Here is a 15,102-nt window from a genome sequence, read left to right as displayed (position 1 = left end):
GATTTAAAGGTTTAGTGTGTGTGAGCTCAGGTTTTGGTCTCCGTGTCGGCCTGATGGTCACAAAGCTGTTATCCAAGTCATGGTTGTACTAAGTGCTGGATTATTATTATTTTTTAAATTTACAGAAATATAATATTAAAAAAACAAAAAAACAAGAAAGTACTCAGTACAACAATGACTTGGAAGAGGAGGAAGAAGAAAAAAAACAATCATAGATCTGTTTCCTTATGTAATTCACTGTTGCATAATTTTTTCCTGGCAGCATTTTTTCCAGTTTTTTTTCTTCGTGCTCCAGATTATTTCAGACGACAGCCCACCGACTGTCAGCGAAACTGCACGAACAGACACTCTGTGTGTGTGTGTGTGTGTGTGTGTGTGTGTGTGTGTGTGTGTGTGTGTGTGTGTGTGTGTGTGTGTGTGTGTGTGTGTGTGTGTTTAGGGTTAAACAGAGGCAAACACCACCAGAGTGTGTTTTCTTTTTCTTCTTGTGGGTGTCATCTAACAAACACCTCAACAGCTGAGACAGTGATTCATTTTCACTCCATGAATCTGAGTCATATAAAAAACTACAGTTTGTATCACAGATGAATAATCCACCTTTTGTTTTATCAGTAGCTGTTTCCAACTTTAAGAACAAAATTTGAGCTATTTCGTGTTTCTAAACCAAACTTTATATAAAATAGGGCAGTTTTACTCCTTTAAAGATGCACTTGTTTCGTTTTCCTTTTTTGTGCCTTTTTTTTGTTGTTTTCATCCAAATATTTATTCAGTATTTCCTCGTGTTATGTGTGTATGGGATTAGTAATTTTGGTGTCATTGTAAATAATACATGACTTCAGTTATTGTCTTGATTTTTGTCACGGTCTCTTTTTGGGGGCCGGAGGGTAAGGTGAGAAAACACTGAAAAAGTGGAAGAATGCTAAAGTGCTCTGTGATTTATATGCCTTGCAAATTGTTGCACTAAAAAATATAATAAAAAAAGATGCACTTGTTGACTGTCAGTTAGTGAATGAAAAGACTTGCTGATTTGGGAGATGGTTTGCACATTTATTAGAAACTGATTTTAAAGAAAAGTAAGAGGAAGTTGTTTGATGTTTTATTTTAAAGATAACATTTCTGCTAAAAGAATTGTTTTTTTTTTCCCTCCTTTTTTTGACATAATACCTTTCCACAGTGACACAAGAGGTTGGTTTGACACGCAGCTCGCTGTTGTTGTTCACGGCAACTTTTGCAAAACATGCTTCAAAAGAAAAGTGAAAGTGTTGCTGCACAGACTTGTCTCAGCACCCAGAGGGGAAGATGTCATTTGAAACTATAAATACAGACTCCGCAGCGACCACAGAGACGCAGTGGAAACATGCACATGATTTTCTTAGAAAATATTCTTTAGAGGAATTAAGATGTTTTCAGTTTCACTGTTTTACAAACATAAAGCATGTGACTTAGAGGGTAGAAGGTAGATTTATTAGTATTTTTTAAAACAAGGTTTAAAAGACGAAATTTCATTTCGTTTTCATTTTTAAGATGAAAACATCCGGTCTGTGTGCAGTGATGACTGTGAGTCGGTGACCTTCCTCACATTAATACATAAAACAAACAATAATTTGCAGTTATTTACGGCACATTTTTATATATATATATTTTTTTTTACTTTTTATTTTCAATTTTCACACAAAATGGAACATTCACTGACATTGGACTTTATGTGAAACTATAATAATAATAATATAGATAATAATAATTTATTAAATAATAACAGTTTAAGGAAGAAAAAACATACAAAATACCATCAGAAACATAGAAATAAGTAAATAAATTATAAATAAATAATAAGAATTGAAATTAAACAAAACAAAATCACAATTATTTTTATTTTTATTTTTTACAAAAAGACTTTCAGCAAATTCTACAAAGGGTCAATCATACTGAGGCATTTTCTGTTCTTTTACAACCCATATCATATTTTTGACAGACTTTCTGGAAATTTGGTTTTTGCAGCATGTGAGTGAAAACCTGCCCAGTAAGACATGATTTGTGCTGCTGTTTGTCTCTGCTGATGCCGTGATTTTAGGAGCGTCTCTGTGACCGTGAGGAGTTCACCAGGACTCAAAGTACTCGTCTCAGACTTAAGAGCCCGAGAAACATCCAGAGCAAACCAAGACTATACTTTCAGGGATCTTTTTTTTAGTTGCTTACTTGAGAAATGTGTTTCTAAAGAGTTTGGTCTCGCTGCCCACGATGAAGAGTTCAGATGTTTCCTTCAGAGCAGGAAACTGGTGGGAAGATTTTGTTTCTTTTTCACTGTTGAAGACTGTTTAAAGTTTAAACCTTTTGAAAGCTGAGCATGTTGGTTGGGGTTAAGGTAAAGAGGAACTTAAGAAATTAACCTGAAAAAACATCCGGAAACAAGTAATGAGTTCAGAGTTCCTGAGTGAGACTCTGATGGAGGAAACATGGTCTGAGTGGAGCTTTAACTGCTGTCAAAATAAACTTAAAGGTTTTTTATTCTTTGAAGCATCCTGAGCATAATGGTTTTCCTGCAAAGACAGAAGGAGAAGTTAATGGGGAACTTAACAAGAAATGAACCAAGAAAATGGCCACAAACTAGTAAAAAGTTAGAAGAAAATTAACTGACAACAAAGACACACAAAAAAGGAAAAAAATAAAGGTAACAACTAAATGAAAACACAGGAATTACTGATAAAGACAACTTAAATAAGTTTTATAAACCATGCTTTCCAAAAGTCTGAAGCACTCAGGACACAGACTGTGACAGTTTTACAGACTAAATCCAAGCTTTTAGTCCGACTAAAAGAGATTAAATATGTTTATTTCAAACAATCACAAAGCTGTTTCCTTATGTGAGTCTCTGCTGCATGCACCAATAATTCACCAAGTCTGTTTTCTTGTTGTTTTAATTGATACACAAACAGTCACTCGTTAATAAACCATAAAAACTTTTTGGGCAATATTTGTACTTTACAGCATTTCCAGTTATTGTCATTTTAGTTGACACAGTTCAGGTTTTTTGGTAACATCACATGAACCTTTTTGCAGCAGGTGAGGTGATGCCTCTGCGGTCGTGTTTGTGCAGCTCACACATCACTGACTTTTGGTTTTAGACATAAAGCTTCTCCTTTATTTCCTAATCTCAACACACAATTTATGCAGCTTTTATTAGAACAAAAACATGAGACAGACTTCTCTGAAGCCCCATGCACACCCATGATGCACCTGCACAGGTGTTTGCACTCATGTGGCCTGAATAAACGTCTTTTCAGGAATGTGTGGACTGAAACTGATCGACATCTCCTAAGTTTGTCTCTCTTGTTTGACCAATACTTTAACCCTGTGAGACCTGAATCTCAACCCTCTGAACAAGCTATTCAACGCTCTGAGCCCTGAGCACAATGTTTGAATTTCTTTCTAAAACACAAAATTGGAAATAGCAAACAACGCACCACAAATTAAAAGAAATTAGTAAAAGGTGACAGACGATTAAAGAAGATTTCTTTAAAGGGGGTAATTTAAGAAAAATACTAGAAAGCATGACTAGATAACAATATTCATAATTATTATGATAATATATTTTACAAAAATAAAGGTAGAATTATATTTTGTTTTAATTTTCTGCACTTTATCAATCTGACTTCAATCTTCCACCACAAATAACACATTAAGAGCTGTTTAGGAACTTTAATTTAGTGGATCTAAAAATACTTGAAGTTTATTTTGAGAGCAGTTAGAGCTCCACTCAGATCATGTTTCCTCCATCAGAGTCTCACTCAGAAACTCTGAACATTTTCAACAGTGAAGAAGAAACAAAATCTTCCCACCAGTTTCCTGCTCTGAAGGAAACATCTGAACTCTTCATCGTGGGCAGCGAGACCAAACTCTTTAGAAACACATTTCTCAAGTCAGCAACTAATGAAATGATCCCTGAAAGTATAGTCTTGGTTTGTTCCGGTTGTTTCTCGGGCTCTTAAGTCTGGAGACGAGCAGTTTGAGTCCTGGTGAACTCCTCACGGTCACAGAGACTCCTCCTCCAATTACATCATCAGAGACATATGAAGTTATTTTGTGAATCTTCTGTGACTTGACACTGAAAATGTTATTTTTAAAACCCATCTTATTTTTCACAAAAAGTTTGCAAGAGAAACAATGTGAACTTCAGGGGAAACGTTTGCATCAGGCTTCCACATTCTGCAAAAATCTAACACACAGTTACACTTAATGCACATTATCAAGCACAAAATGCTTCCAAAAATGCAACCACACACGACCTGAGACGTCTCACTGACAAAAGTGTTAAAAGAATAAAAAATATGGGGTGCCTGGTGGCTCGATGGATGGGGCGGGCGCCCCATGTTTGGGGGCTGTGTCCTCGCCGCAGGGGCCGCGGGTTCGATTCCAGCCTCGGCCCTCTGCTGCATGTCATCCCCTCTCTCTCTCTTCCCTCTGACACTCATGCTGTCCTATCAATTAAAGGCAAAAACACTTTTAAAAAAAGAATAAAAATACAAGGTTTATCACACAAATGTGCAACAAACGCTCACACAGAAGCCCACTCCACCACAGTTTAAAACAAACAAACAGACAAATTAATCATTAATTGATTTAGAAAGAAAAGAAAGGTAGAGCAGCTCAGAGGTGGAGCAGGTTGTCCTCCAATCATAAGTTCGGCGGTTCGATCCTCTTCCTCCTCTTCCATTCAACATGTCTATCCTTGGGCGTGATACTGAATCCCAAATTGCTCAGGATGCTGCGTCATCAGCGTGTGAGTGCGTATGAATAGTTACTGAGTAGCAGGTGGCACCTTGTACGGTAGCCTCTGCCATCACTGTGTGAATGTGTGAATGTGACATGTAGTGTTAAAGCGCTTTGAGTGGTCCAAAAGTAGAAAAGCGCGATACAAGTGTGGTCCACTGACACTGAGAAAATGTTACCGGTGATTTCACCTCAGAAATGGCGATCACTAAGGAAAGCATCATTAAAAGTATATAAGTTTAGCAGAATAAATTTGCAAAAGTTGAACTCTTCGCTCTGTTGATGGGAACCAATTCATTCAGGCATTCAGGTCAGATCGCCTCTTTCACAGAGATAAAGCCCCTGAGGAGGGAGTGAGGGAGATTGGGAGGACATTAATCATCGGGTCCGCTCCTTTTTTCACCGAGCCAAACATGTGACGACTCCCTCTTAACTGCAACACACACACTCTGCTTTGTTCGCTATTACACAACTTCTGGACCGATTCAACACTGCTTTCAGAGGTAAAGTCGCCTGGTGCTGCAAAACATGAGATGCATTCGACTGCTGCATGTTTCCTTTCTGTCTCGTCAATCTGAGTCTATTTAATTTAGGTGAAAATGCTCCATGTTTGTTGAATAAAAAATTGTTGAAAAACAGTCGTTTATTCAACAATCCCTCACTGATTGTGTGTCCTCGGTTATACACATTGCAGCTGTTTGTATGTTTTTTAAGGATTAATCAACGTTTTTTTGTGTGTGTGACAAGAATCACATCCTGACATGACATTAAAATGCCAGAAATTCTTCCCCTTTCCACAATAAGTCATAAGAATATATTTCAATATTAACTAATTAAAACCAAAGCAAATTCACTTGTTTTCTTCCAAAAATACAAGAAGAAGGCAACAAGCAGCTTAATGAGAACTGAACTAAAAATAAGCAAGAAATAAGTGAAACATTACAAGAAAATTACCTAAAAAGAAAAGATAATTATCAGAATTATGATTTTAGTTTTCTGGACATTTTTTCCCCCTTTTTTAAAAAATCTAATAAAATCTAATAATCTCCCCACGGCTAGGTGACAAGTCAATTTCTTGACAATTTATTCAAATTTTTTTGCTATTTGCGGGACATTTCTTGCCAAATTGCTCATTGCCATTTTCCCATATTTTCAAAAGAAATGTGGATTCTGAGCCGATGTCACTCCATCCTCCATCTCCTCCAACTCGCAATAACACCAACTTATACATTTCAATTTAGAAAAAAATAAGCATGAAACATAAATTGTGACATGTTTGTAGACTTTCTGCTGGTGATTAGGCTGGATTTTGAGGGTTCAGGTTTGTGAAAGTCAGTGCTGATATATTTAAAAAATGAATCCACAGATGCACAACACCTAAATTACACAAGTGTTTCCCATCAGAGCTGAAAAGCTTCTTGGTGTCTGGTCCAGTTTCTCAACATGCAGACTGAGTCATGACATATTTGTTTTATCTTTTATTAAAAACAGATTAAATAGATTTGCAACATGAATTCTCTGTAATCCCTTTTGGCTCCCTTCATACTGAAGAAACATATCAGAGTTTTGTGTTAACATTCATAAAACTGTCAGCATTCAAGTACAGTTTGGTACCGAAAACATGGTGTCACAGATTTGAAAGACCCTGTTTTAAATAGTAAAACCCTGATTTAAGTCTTAAAACCCTGATTTAAACCATCCTGAGAGACTAAACTCGTCACACTGATAACCATCACACAACCTATTTACAAACACAAGAAGACCAAAAAGTCCTGATTCAAATGAATTGTATGCAAATAAAATCACTTCCAGCTCAGTTTTGCAGACTTTTCTGCATCAGTGATCACACAAGGTCATCTGATATCAGACATTTGACAAGAGAAGACCACAAAAAGTCATCTTTAAATACACATACATAAGTCATATGCATATGCAACTCGCCTCTTCACAGCACATGATTCATGCAGAGTTTCTTCCAGTTTTTATCAAACTTTAACTCAAACTGAGGTCAAACACAGCCGCCACAGCAGATGAATTTTGCAACAACAGCATGATTCCTCTGCAAAATCATGCAGCTGAGAAACATGTTGCATTTGTTCCATCTGCTGAGAGCTTCACATTCAGGATGTTTCACAATTTTTTGATGAATTAATTTTATCCAGATTAGTGAATGAAAACTTTTGTTCCCAGGAAACATTCCTGCAGCTCCTCACAGTGCTGGAAACGCTCTAAATGCCTAACACACTACATGCGTCAGATTTAATAAGTTTTGTAAGTGGTTACATATGTGGCATTTTTACATAAGAGGAGACTTTATTGAACACGCTGAACTTGTTTTTTTCCTTTAGAAGAACATAACTTTGCTCATCTGTTAAGAGTTTTTATAAAGCAGCTAATATATATTTTACTAGAGTAATTTTTAACTTGATTTGTTTTCAGGATACAGCTGGTGTGAGTCTATATTTCTATATTTTGCTCATTACTCTCACATTCTTGTATTGTAGCATTTTCAGTGTGGTTTTAGTACTTGTACTTCAAGTAAAGGATCTGAATATTTCTACCAACAGTGGAGGTTTTTGGGGTTTCCCAGTAATAATACCGCCGTCTATCAGCTGACGACTCACCAACACAGATCAACCTCACATCCTCATCACCAGACTGAGTAAACCAGGTCCTTTACTGAAGTAAAAGTACTTATATCACACTGTGAAAATACTCTGGTAAAACCAAAAGCTCTGCAATGTAAGCTAAGTAAGTGTTTGTAACTATAATCAGCAAAATGCCAAAAAAAAAAAAAAAAAACAGCAGAAAAATACACCCTGTGACAGTTTTACTACCATAAAAGTTTAAATCCAGTGAACTATTTTTATAAAAATATATTTTGAATTATTTTACAGAATTATCATTATTTTTAAAGGTATTTTCTCACATTGTATTTTTTATTATTATACATATATATATAAATATAATATATATTATAATAAATATAATAATATAATAACATTTTCACAGATTTCTTACTAACTTCTCTGTCATTTCTTTTGCTGCTCATCACTGCAACACTGTAACAAATTGCAGAAATCTGTGAAAATGTTATTATATTATTATATTTATTATAATATATATTATATTTATATATATATGTATAATAATAAAAAATACAATGTGAGAAAATACCTTTAAAAATAATGATAATTCTGTAAAATAATTCAAAATATATTTTTATAAAAATAGTTCACTGGATTTAAACTTTTATGGTAGTAAAACTGTCACAGGGTGTATTTTTCTGCTGTTTTTTTTTTTTTTTTTTGGCATTTTGCTGATTATAGTTACAAACACTTACTTAGCTTACATTGCAGAGCTTTTGGTTTTACCAGAGTATTTTCACAGTGTGATATAAGTACTTTTACTTCAGTAAAGGACCTGGTTTACTCAGTCTGGTGATGAGGATGTGAGGTTGATCTGTGTTGGTGAGTCGTCAGCTGATAGACGGCGGTATTATTACTGGGAAACCCCAAAAACCTCCACTGTTGGTAGAAATATTCAGATCCTTTACTTGAAGTACAAGTACTAAAACCACACTGAAAATGCTACAATACAAGAATGTGAGAGTAATGAGCAAAATATAGAAATATAGACTCACACCAGCTGTATCCTGAAAACAAATCAAGTTAAAAATTACTCTAGTAAAATATATATTAGCTGCTTTATAAAAACTCTTAACAGATGAGCAAAGTTATGTTCTTCTAAAGGAAAAAACAAGTTCAGCGTGTTCAATAAAGTCTCCTCTTATGTAAAAATGCCACATATGTAACCACTTACAAAACGTATTAAATCTGACGCATGTAGTGTGTTAGGCATTTAGAGCGTTTCCAGCACTGTGAGGATCTGCAGGAATGTTTCCTGGGAACAAAAGTTTTCATTCACTAATCTGGATAAAATTAATTCATCAAAAAATTGTGAAACATCCTGAATGTGAAGCTCTCAGCAGATGGAACAAATGCAACATGTTTCTCAGCTGCATGATTTTGCAGAGGAATCATGCTGTTGTTGCAAAATTCATCTGCTGTGGCGGCTGTGTTTGACCTCAGTTTGAGTTAAAGTTTGATAAAAACTGGAAGAAACTCTGCATGAATCATGTGCTGTGAAGAGGCGAGTTGCATATGCATATGACTTACATATGTGTATTTAAAGATGACTTTTTGTGGTCTTCTCTTGTCAAATGTCTGATGACCTTGTGTGATCACTGATGCAGAAAAGTCTGCAAAACTGAGCTGGAAGTGATTTTATTTGCATACAATTCATTTGAATCAGGACTTTTTGGTCTTCTTGTGTTTGTAAATAGGTTGTGTGATGGTTATCAGTGTGACGAGTTTAGTCTCTCAGGATGGTTTAAATCAGGGTTTTAAGACTTAAATCAGGGTTTTACTATTTAAAACAGGGTCTTTCAAACCTGTGACACCATGTTTTCGGTACCAAACTGTACTTGAATGCTGACAGTTTTATGAATGTTAACACAAAACTCTGATATGTTTCTTCAGTATGAAGGGAGCCAAAAGGGATTACAGAGAATTCATGTTGCAAATCTATTTAATCTGTTTTTAATAAAAGATAAAACAAATATGTCATGACTCAATCTGCATGTTGAGAAACTGGACCAGACACCAAGAAGCTTTTCAGCTCTGATGGGAAACACTTGTGTAATTTAGGTGTTGTGCATCTGTGGATTCATTTTTAAATATATCAGCACTGACTTTCACAAACCTGAACCCTCAAAATCCAGCCTAATCACCAGCAGAAAGTCTACAAACATGTCACAATTTATGTTTCGTGCTTATTTTTTCTAAATTGAAATGTATAAGTTGGTGTTATTGCGAGTTGGAGGAGATGGAGGATGGAGTGACATCGGCTCAGAATCCACATTTCTTTTGAAAATATGGGAAAATGGCAATGAGCAATTTGGCAAGAAATGTCCCGCAAATAGCAAAAAAATTTGAATAAATTGTCAAGAAATTGACTTGTCACCTAGCCGTGGGGAGATTATTAGATTTTATTAGATTTTTTAAAAAAGGGGGAAAAAATGTCCAGAAAACTAAAATCATAATTCTGATAATTATCTTTTCTTTTTAGGTAATTTTCTTGTAATGTTTCACTTATTTCTTGCTTATTTTTAGTTCAGTTCTCATTAAGCTGTTTGTTGCCTTCTTCTTGTATTTTTGGAAGAAAACAAGTGAATTTGCTTTGGTTTTAATTAGTTAATATTGAAATATATTCTTATGACTTATTGTGGAAAGGGGAAGAATTTCTGGCATTTTAATGTCATGTCAGGATGTGATTCTTGTCAGACACACAAAAAAACGTTGATTAATCCTTAAAAAACATACAAACAGCTGCAATGTGTGCATAACACACATCAGTGAGGGATTGTTGAATAAACGACTGTTTTTCAACAATTTTTTATTCAACAAACATGGAGCATTTTCACCTAAATTAAATAGACTCAGATTGACGAGACAGAAAGGAAACATGCAGCAGTCGAATGCATCTCATGTTTTGCAGCACCAGGCGACTTTACCTCTGAAAGCAGTGTTGAATCGGTCCAGAAGTTGTGTAATAGCGAACAAAGCAGAGTGTGTGTGTTACAGTTAAGAGGGAGTCGTCACATGTTTGGCTCGGTGAAAAAAGGAGCGGACCCGATGATTAATGTCCTCCCAATCTCCCTCACTCCCTCCTCAGGGGCTTTATCTCTGTGAAAGAGGCGATCTGACCTGAATGCCTGAATGAATTGGTTCCCATCAACAGAGCGAAGAGTTCAACTTTTGCAAATTTATTCTGCTAACTTATATACTTTTAATGATGCTTTCCTTAGTGATCGCCATTTCTGAGGTGAAATCACCGGTAACATTTTCTCAGTGTCAGTGGACCACACTTGTATCGCGCTTTTCTACTTTTGGACCACTCAAAGCGCTTTAACACTACATGTCACATTCACACATTCACACAGTGATGGCAGAGGCTACCGTACAAGGTGCCACCTGCTACTCAGTAACTATTCATACGCACTCACACGCTGATGACGCAGCATCCTGAGCAATTTGGGATTCAGTATCACGCCCAAGGATAGACATGTTGAATGGAAGAGGAGGAAGAGGATCGAACCGCCGAACTTACGATTGGAGGACAACCTGCTCCACCTCTGAGCCGCTCTACCTTTCTTTTCTTTATAAATCAATTAACTGATTAATTTCTCTGTTTGTTTGTTTTAAACTGTGGTGGAGTGGGCTTCTGTGTGAGCGTTTGTTGCACATTTGTGTGATAAACCTTGTATTTTTATTCTTTTTTTAAAAGTGTTTTTGCCTTTAATTGATAGGACAGCATGAGTGTCAGAGGGAAAGAGAGAGAGAGGGGATGACATGCAGCAGAGGGCCGAGGCTGGAATCGAACCCGCGGCCCCTGCGGCGAGGACACAGTCCCCAAACATGGGGCGCCCGCCCCATCCATCGAGCCACCAGGCACCCCATATTTTTTATTCTTTTAACACTTTTGTCAGTGAGATGTCTCAGGTCGTGTGTGGTTGCATTTTTGGAAGCATTTTGTGCTTGATAATGTGCATTAAGTGTAACTGTGTGTTAGATTTTTGCAGAATGTGGAAGCCTGATGCAAACGTTTCCCCTGAAGTTCACATTGTTTCTCTTGCAAACTTTTTGTGAAAAATAAGATGGGTTTAAAAATAACATTTTCAGTGTCAAGTCACAGAAGATTCACAAAATAACTTCATATGTCTCTGATGATGTAATTGGAGGAGGAGCGTCTCTGTGACCGTGAGGAGTTCACCAGGACTCAAACTGCTCGTCTCCAGACTTAAGAGCCCGAGAAACAACCGGAACAAACCAAAACTATACTTTCAGGGATCATTTCATTAGTTGCTGACTTGAGAAATGTGTTTCTAAAGAGTTTGGTCTCGCTGCCCACGATGAAGAGTTCAGATGTTTCCTTCAGAGCAGGAAACTGGTGGGAAGATTTTGTTTCTTCTTCACTGTTGAAAATGTTCAGAGTTTCTGAGTGAGACTCTGATGGAGGAAACATGATCTGAGTGGAGCTCTAACTGCTCTCAAAATAAACTTAGTATTTTTAGATCCACTAAATTAAATTTCCTAAACATCTCTTAATGTGTTATTTGTGGTGGGAGATTGAAGTCAGATTGATAAAGTGCAGAAAATTGAAACAAAATATAATTATACCATTTTTTTTTGTAAAATATATTATCATAATAATTAGGAATATTGTTATCTAGTCATGCTTTCTAGTGTTTTTCTTAAATTCCCCCCCTTTAAAGAAATCTTCAGGTCTTTCTCTAGGTCTGTCACCTTTTACTAATTTCTTTTAATTTGTGGTGCGTTGTTTGCTATTTCCAATTTTGTGTTTTAGAAAGAAATTCAAACATTGTGCTCAGGGCTCAGAGCGTTGAATAGCTTGTTCAGAGGGTTGAGATTCAGGTCTCACAGGGTTAAAGTATTCTGGTCAAACAAGAGAGACAAACTTAGGAGATGTCGATTAGTTTCAGTCCACACATTCCTGAAAAGACATTTATTCAGGCCACATGAGTGCAAACACCTGTGCAGGTGCATCATGGGTGTGCATGGGGCTTCAAAGAAGTCTGTCTCATGTTTTTGTTCTAATAAAAACCCACAAATTTCTTGCAATTTGTGGAATATTTCTTGCCAAGTTGCTCATGTTTCTTCTCCACTGTTGAACACTGTTTTTTTTATTGGGACTAATGGTGGAAACATGGTCTGAGAGCAGCTTTTTATCTTGTTAAATAATAATGTTTTGATTAATGAGCATCAACTTAGGATGAAGTTGAGCCGGGTTTGTTTTAAAATGTGCAGCCAAACTAACAGAAGAGTTAAGGAGCAGTGTGCACATGAGAGGAGCTCTAATCCGGTAACACGAAGTGAAAACACCTGTGTGGGTCTTTACAGGTGTTTGTGATTTTGGCTGATTAGCACTCTGCTGCTCAGGCTCAAGTTTGATGAAGCTGCACTGAAAATTACTGGAACAAAAGCCAAACTCCTGCACGTATTACCCCGTTTACACAAAAACTGTGAAGCGTACATAATCATAATCTTTACACCTCCACAGTGAGTATGTTTACATGCTCTAAATAATCAGTTTTTTACCCTTATTCTGAAAAATACAATATTCCTGATGTTTACATGGATGAAGAAAATTAATATTTCCAGTCATATTTAGTTTTCATGCAGCCGTGCATACTCCAAATGCCCAAATAATGCTCCTAAAACCAGAATAATACCCGCATATCTTAATAGGAAGTTGATAAATTCGGAATATGCTGTTTAAATGACCCATATCAAATTCAGAATGTCATATTAGGAGTAATAGGGGAATATTGGTGTGCATTTTTAAGTACATACAGCCCAAACAAACGCTGTGCATAGGGCTGCAAAGGAGTTTAGTCTTTCACCATGTTTTCACTCTAATCTAAACCTTGAAACTGCTGTTTGGATATTTGGAAAAAGAGATGCAGCTTTATGACAAAAAAAATAAATAGCAGAGTTGCTTTATGATGTTTTAGCTGCACAAACACAACCTTTGGGTGCTCCACGTCACCTGCTGCAAGAAGACCATCTGAAGTCACGAGAAACTGATCACATGCATAGCAATATTCCACCTTTAGTCCAAATATCACAATTTTCCAACTTTGATATGGATCATGTAAAGAGCATATTGTATTTGGACATTTCAAAATAAGACTTATTCTGAATATAGTATTTTCCCATTAACCCTTCGGGACTGTTGGGAGCATTTTTCGTGCTTTCCGTTCTTCTTTTTTTGAGAATTTTGGCAAGATTGCGTATTTTGGAATTTCCAGCTCAGCTCCTACAATAAGTCTTAAACACACTGTGTAAACTAAATTGTTATATTCAGACTGTTAAGTGCAAAAAATGCGACATTGAAACCCATTCAAACTGACATTTTTGATCCCACAGCCATCAAAGCAGAAAAGCATGCATTGTATTATTTCTGGGTGTCATTCTGGGCTTTTGTATTGGAATTTGTCACTGTTGCTATTTTCTACCTGATAACATCATTTTTTGTCTTTTTAGCATTTACCACAAAAGATCGACTTAATATGTTGTATACTGAAAATAATTAAGTTCTTGTGTTGTTTTTTTCATTATCTAAAAACATAGTGGCATCATGATTAAACTTTGGCATTTAAAGGGTTAAAATTCTGAAAATTAATGAATATTTGACGTTTATGATTGGGACTGATGTTAGTTGAAAAACTAACTCCATTAAAGTAGAAAATCATATTAACATGTGATATTTTTGAGCGTATAACATTAAAGCGGTCCCTAAGGGTTGAGGGATACTCTGATATTCTTCAGGTTTTAGAAGCAATTGCTCTGTTTTTCGGTAAATAATTAACTAACTAACTAAATAACTCTCATCTTATAACTTCACTTTTTTTGCTGTCATTTTCATATTTCATCATCGCTTCCTCATTCTTCTGGTCTTCTGGTTACTTTCAGTGCAGTTGTTTCAAAACGGGGGTTTCTGCACAGCTTCAATCTTCTGTCCTCTCAGAAGCACCTTCGTCCAACACTTCCACATTTACAAGAGGGGGGAACTTTTTAAATCATTTCAGACTGAAATTAAAATCAGGATGTTGGTTAAATGTCTTCACTTTGGAGTTTTTAAGTTAAGCATGTTCACTTTGACTTCTTCAGTTTTAACAAAACTGCTGCTTTCCAACACAGAGACGTGTTGCAGCACTAACCTCCGTCTATGTTCCACTTTAACAAATCTGTCTGGTTTATTAGAAAATGAAAATCCCCTCTTTAACCTGTTTGACCTCAGCTGGCTCGAAGCTGCCGCGGACGCTATCCTGCTGCATCAAAACAACGTTCAGCTGCAGTAAAAGCCTCTGGATGGGCTCGTTGGTCATAATTAAATTTAACTCTTTAAAAATTGAGTGACATCACTTCTTTTGTGGTGCTTTCAGACGTCTTTCATGAGTATTTAAACCTTTAAAGCATAAACAAATTGGTACTTTTGAAAAGATGGGGAAAAAGACAATGTGCAACTTGAAAATAAATATTCCATCAATTCCAAAAAGTTATTAGATTTAGAAAATGATTTTTAAAAAGCAAGGTCAAAAGCTGACCAAACATTGACTTTTGCCCTCATGTTTCATGTTTTTGCAGTTATGACGTCAAGTCGGTAACTCATGATATAAAATAACGCTGTTATCGCGTTAGCCTGGCATGCTTTGTAGTTAAACGTTTGCTTGCTTACAAAAAATGTGCA

General features: G+C 36.1%; 2 non-coding genes and 1 pseudogene across 2 annotated transcripts; 2 read left to right on the top strand and 1 right to left on the bottom strand.

Annotated features, from left to right (window-relative positions):
* Positions 1-2,157: 2,157 nt before the first annotated feature.
* LOC121954178 lies at positions 2,158-2,356 on the top strand (annotated as a pseudogene).
* A 1,393-nt stretch (positions 2,357-3,749) lies between these two features.
* On the bottom strand, positions 3,750-3,955 carry LOC121954176. The gene has a single exon (XR_006106552.1). It is a non-coding gene; the product is annotated as a small nucleolar RNA U3 (small nucleolar RNA).
* A 7,704-nt stretch (positions 3,956-11,659) lies between these two features.
* Positions 11,660-11,865, top strand: LOC121954177. The gene has a single exon (XR_006106553.1). It is a non-coding gene; the product is annotated as a small nucleolar RNA U3 (small nucleolar RNA).
* Positions 11,866-15,102: the final 3,237 nt, after the last annotated feature.

This window comes from Plectropomus leopardus, chromosome 14, assembly GCF_008729295.1.
Source record: "Plectropomus leopardus isolate mb chromosome 14, YSFRI_Pleo_2.0, whole genome shotgun sequence".
In the NCBI taxonomy this organism is placed as follows: Eukaryota; Metazoa; Chordata; class Actinopteri; order Perciformes; family Serranidae; genus Plectropomus; species Plectropomus leopardus.
Note: the sequence above shows the minus strand (reverse complement) of the source record. Positions and strands in the feature narration are given on the sequence as shown.